Source organism: Pelobates fuscus, chromosome 8 (assembly GCF_036172605.1).
Source record: "Pelobates fuscus isolate aPelFus1 chromosome 8, aPelFus1.pri, whole genome shotgun sequence".
NCBI classification, from domain to species: domain Eukaryota; kingdom Metazoa; phylum Chordata; class Amphibia; order Anura; family Pelobatidae; genus Pelobates; species Pelobates fuscus.
The window spans coordinates 147,833,873-147,839,872 of record NC_086324.1 but is presented as its reverse complement, the minus strand read 5'-3'; positions in this window follow the sequence as shown (position 1 = coordinate 147,839,872).

Sequence of the window (6,000 nt, the reverse complement as noted above, 5' to 3'; positions counted from 1 at the left end):
TCCTTCAGGACTGTAGTGGACACTGAATACACTAGTCTAGCTCTCGATTTCCCTATTAAATCAGCAGCAGCTACACTGTCCCTCCTCTCACTAAGAATGCAGCTTCCGGGGGGCGGGGCCTAGCTGTCATGGAGGAAAGATGCACTTCGTGTGAGCTCCCTCAATATCTCACTTTAAGCAGCTATCAACAAGCGAATTTCACCCTAGAAGGGGATGACCTAGCAATGTTGCTCCTACCTGACCAACCCGACATGCTTAATAGTGGTCAAACAACTCGACAGAGTCTTACTTACCTCCGCGTGGCAAGTGTGGCCTGGTGCTCACCGGGCGGGAGAGGCGGCCGATCTCCCGATCCTGGGATGCCCAGGAGCAGCTACTTCCCGGCAGGAGCTCCGTTACCCCCCCCCTCGGACTGGTGGGGGTTATCCCGGTCCACCCCTGAGAGGCTGTCTGGAGCTAATGGATGCACAGAGCACAGCCGCCCAGGCTGACATACTCATCTGCAACTCTCCCAATATGGCGGCAGCCGCGTGTCCTCCTGGTACCAGCAAAGCATGGCAGGATATTGAGTCTAAGCTGGACAGACTCTTTAATCAATTTTGGAAGCAAATAACAAGCAGGAAGCCCCAACAAGCTCCACTACAGCCCCAACAAACTCCACCACAGCTAAGCAAAGCAGTCCCCATTAAAATCCACCAACGCAAAAGGCGTTGAAGACGGGACCGGAGGCACAAACAGATATGCAGAGCCTGCCCCACGTCAAGCACTCGCCTCCACCTTAAGCCACCACAATCCCGCACCGGACGTGAAGCACCACCGGGACAGATCCGACCACCCGACAAAACAAGCTTCCACCACCTCAAGCTTCCACCACCGAACCCGGCACTCAGCCAGAGACTTGCCTTTGTTGTTCCAGGTATCAGGGACTCCCAGGATCTGCACCTGGCGCCCAGAAGGGATCGGATGAGCACAAGCAGTAAACAGCAGCCTGCCAAGCATGTCCCACTATAGCCGATCCTCCACACCATGCCTTTGATCACATGAACTGCTCTCTGCACATTAACTAATCGTAAAGTAGCAAGCGTTTAAACATGTCATTATTTCACCTCCTAAAGAGTTTATTGTCGTAGTTCCTTACATGCCTTTACCTTAACCATTTATGTATTATGTTATTCACTAGTCTCATCTCATGGGGCGACTCACACTTGATTTATAACTAGTGGTTGAGCTGCTGATATAAATACACAGTTGATAAAGTGCAAGCTACACCCTAAACATGACAGCCATCTTTCACAACAATGTACTGCTATATACTCATACCCTCAGTGTAACTAGCCATGATATACGCACGTTCAGCCTAGCATGCTCAAATATAACACACTTCTGTCTAAAAAAATAAAAAAAAATAAATAAGAATGCAGCTTCCGAATGAATCTAAAATGGAGGCTGTCCAGGAGGTGGGAGGGTCTTTTAGGGAGGGTCTGCTGCTGATTGGCTGGAATGTGTCTGCTGACTGTGAGGTACAGGGTCAACGTTTACTCAATGATGACGAATAGAGGGCGGACCGAACATCGCATATTTTCGCCATCCGTGGCGAACGCGAACAAGCTATGTTCGCCGGGAACTATTCGCCAGCGAACTATTCGGGACATCGCTAGTGTTAACCTCTACCACTTCAGATAGAAAAGTTATGTGTTGGGTTGTTATGATCATAGGCGTGTAATAGGTAATCCCCGTGGCCCGCACTATGTGCTAAAGATCAAAGATCTCCCTCACCGGCCCGCAGGAGAGGACCCGGGGAGCTCTAGTCAGCAGCTTCACCGGGTTCCTCTCGCGAGGTCGGAGCGTTGCCACGGCAATGCTCAGATCTCGCGAGAGTGAACTCTAGCCCCGCAGGCTAGAGTTCACTCACCACTGGACCACCAGGGATGGCAGCCAAAAGGTAAGAAGGGAGGGAGGCTATTTCCTAAACGGTCCCCCCATCCCACAGTCCCTCCAAGCAAAGACACACAAACAGCACCCTTACACACACACAGACACTAACAGCACTCTCACACATACAGCACATACACACACAGCACCCTCACACACAGCACCCACACCCAGCAGTGTATGTGTGTGTATATATATGTATATATCTATTTATTATTTGTATTTTTTTTATACGCGGCATATGTCTTTGTGCTTTAGGGTGCACGCCTATGGTTATGATGTGTAACCTACATTCCATTAATTCCGTTCTACAGACAGTAACGAACAGTAAACATCTCATTAAAACTGACCCAGCACCCAATTTTCAGATTAGACAGAATGACCAGACACTCAATAGGTGAAACTGTGCATTTTTATTCTTCACAATCAGAAAGCAATATTTTGGCTTTCAAGTTATATCACTGGTATGAGAATAATGTTTATGTGTTTTTAATTAGAATAGTGGCTTAAACTGATTTTCTAGACACAAAGGCTGAAAAAACATAGAAAGAAAAAAAATATATATATATTTTGTCACAGTTGAGAAATGTCAATTTATAAGTAACCACTGGGTGGTAGTATTGCAACACAAAAACACATTACTGCAGGGACATAAGGGCAAAAGCATGATACTAACAAAACTATTAACGAATGTGAGAATTCAAGTGAATTTCAAATTTAAGGCAAAAATAGCTGAATTGGATGTATAGTCGACTGGGAGAATTTTTCCACTTTGTCTATTTTGACCTCACATTTGAAATTTACTTTGACTTCACTTTGATTTCTCACTTTAAGTAGACGTGAAATATTAAGCGCAATAAAAATATTATATGCAAATACATTTCGGCATTATAGAAGAATTCCGAAAACAAAGCCACAGAGTTAGAATTCTTTTTGTGAAATACCAATATTATTACATAATTTGTACTTTTCCCCCAAAAAAACTTGTCACGACTAACATTTACGATGATATTATTACTATTACTGGCATTTATAAAGCGCTAACATATTCTGCGGTGTTGTGCAATCTTAGATGTAACTAGACAATTTTGGGCTAAAATAGGTGGAAATTGAACCATTATCCAGTCAGCTTTGTTTCAGTTTAATTATTTTGACCTAAAATGTGAAAATTCCTGATAATTTCCACTTTAATGGATGAGCATACAAGTAAATTTTTTTAATATTTTTCTTAATGTAGACACAATGCATGATATAACAATATAAAATATAGATAAATTGGCGCAAAAATGTATAAATTCAAACAAATTAAATACTGGTATGCAGCACCCGCTATACACCCTGGTAATAAGGTACAAAATAGTAAAAAAAAAACAGAAAGGGCTGGTGCGCAAATTTTTTTTACAGAGACGCCTCAAGTGTTCATATATATTATAAAGTGCTTTTAGACTGTATATAATTGGAACTGGTGTTATCCCATATTAAAAACATATATACAAAACACACTTGTGTGTATAACCTGCCAAAATGCACTGATGATTTCAATAGTAAGTGAACCTCTCCCGTACAGCGTCGACCTGGAATAACACCAGTTCCACTTTATATACAGTCTAAAAGCACTTTATAATATGTATGAACACTTGTGGTGTCTCTGTAAAAATTTTTGCACACCAGCACTTTCTGTTTTTTTACCAAGCGTGTTATCACTAATAAAAAGGAGGGAGTGAAAATTAGCAGAGGTATTCCATTCATTTTCTAAGGGTTGGTCTACATGCTATTCTCGTTTATGTTGTTGACTGTGTTCGTATGAAATGAAGGACATTTATGATGCTCAAAGCATTTTACTTGGTGTAATGCCTTAAAGTGGTACTGTCACCATCTGGGGACTTTTCAGAATTACCAGCGATGGTGACATTGGTGGGGGACAGGGAAAGTGGAGCTCTCCTTACCTGAACCTGTTCCTCGCTGGTTCCACTATGTGCTTCCGGTGGGACTTCTTCAGCTTCTAGAGCTTCAGTGCCAACGTCACGTTTGTACACTCACGCACATGCTAGAGTACAGCGTGAGACCACGCGATCCTCCATAGATACAGCCAATTCCCCGCAGCCATCATTGGTGACAGCTGGCGCGATTAATACTTCTTGACGGCGGTAGCTCCGCACAGTGTCAGGTATAAAAAAAAATACAGAGACAAAGTAGTCCTTACTTTGGCTCAGTATATCACTTGACTGGGTTAGGAATTTCAGTGAAATTCTAACACAGTCAGTATGAGTATTTTATAAAGATTAGATCTTTACAAAATAAAAAATTTTCATGGGGGAGAAGGGACGGTGGTGACAGTTCTGCTTTAAGCTAGTACGCTAGAAACAAAATATAAAAATATATACGTGTAAGAAAGATGGAAAAGGATACAAAACTAGCATTGAAAAACATGTAATGCTGTTAGGTGCCAGTAGAGGGGGATATAGCAGCATAAAATGTAGCTGGGAACTTTGTACAACATAACTCAAAGCATGGAACAAATGTAAACTGTAATACGAGTATATATACAATTAATAAAGACTGTCTATAGTTAGATTGTGCCAATGTAACATACTAATTTCAATGTAAACACACACACACTAAACAGCACTTTCAAAAAAACAAAAAAACCTAACCTAAGCAATAACAATGAGGAATTAGTTACAGTATATGATATTAAATAGCATAAATCTGCCACAACGTCAATGTACCCAATTTGTGGCAAGTCCTATTCTAGCAACCTAATGCCTGCTCTTATGAGATTTATTCACTCACTTGGGAAATGCTTCTTCCTGGGACTCTCTGCAGTGCAAGATTAAATATGGTCTTGGAATAAGGCACCTGTGACAGGGAGGGGTGCAAAATTGGGTAGTTGAGCCTGAACTCCCAAATACATATATATGAAACCAAGAGGCTGCACTCACCTGAACATGCATACATTATAAGGTGCTGCTGGGGCCAATTCAAACAACATACAAGATCCAACGCACACACTCATTCACTAAACAGCAGCTTCAAAGCTCACAGAAAATCACAGCATTTATTATATATCTGTGTTTAAACACACACACAATTTGCTCAATCTGTGAAGTATATAAAAATGGTGCACAACATAATTACATAGTTACACAGCTGAAAAGAGACATTCGTCTGTCAAGTTCAGCCTTCCTCACATTTGTTTTTTTGCTGTTGATCCAAAGGAAGGCAAAACCCCCAGTTTGAAGCGCTTCCAATTTTCCAACGTACTAGGAAAAAAATCCTTCTTGACCCCAGAATGGCAGTCAGATCTCTCCTTGAATCAAAAGGCTATTATCACACTAATTAAAAAGTATATCACTGAGGGAGGTGGGGCCTGGGCTTCATGGTGGCAGTACGCATCTCAAGTCTGCTCCATAGATAATAATCTAATCGTGACCGATCACGAACCTTGAGTACTCACATTGAGACTTACCGGCTTCCTAAACCCAGCGGGGTGTCTTGGATGATCCCACAAAGCCCTAACTGCTTGTTGCCCCTGAAATACAGACGAGGCCTAGTGTAACACAGACCCGACCGTCTTCTTGCTGCCTCTTTTCTCCCCCACCCCCCGGACCGGTGGGGGATATCCCAGTCACCACTGGGTTAAACTACATACGTCTAGTGTGGCTCACAGAACACTACAACTTCCCTGTGCAACCTAGCGTATCTCGCCAAGATGGTGGACAGCCCCTCCCGACATCAGCCTGGCACCATCGAAGACTCCATGAAGAAGCTTGAGAAGACTTTTGAATTCTTCTGGGGAGCTCTGGAAGAAAGGGCTCGGGCATAATCTTTTGTCTCTACCCCTCCAGACCTAGTCACAGCCATTAACAGCCATTAAGGACCAACCTGCTGCCTAGCGCAGTTTGCGTGAGCCTTCTCCATGTGTTCAGGTGGGTACTGCAGAAGAGACAACGCAGGAGGCTGCGGAGGCGGTGGGCAGTACCCCAATGCTTCAACTACTACACTGGCTGTACCTCGCCCATAAACAAGGCAGGTGCACTTACTCACTCCAGAGGCAACCCAATCTCG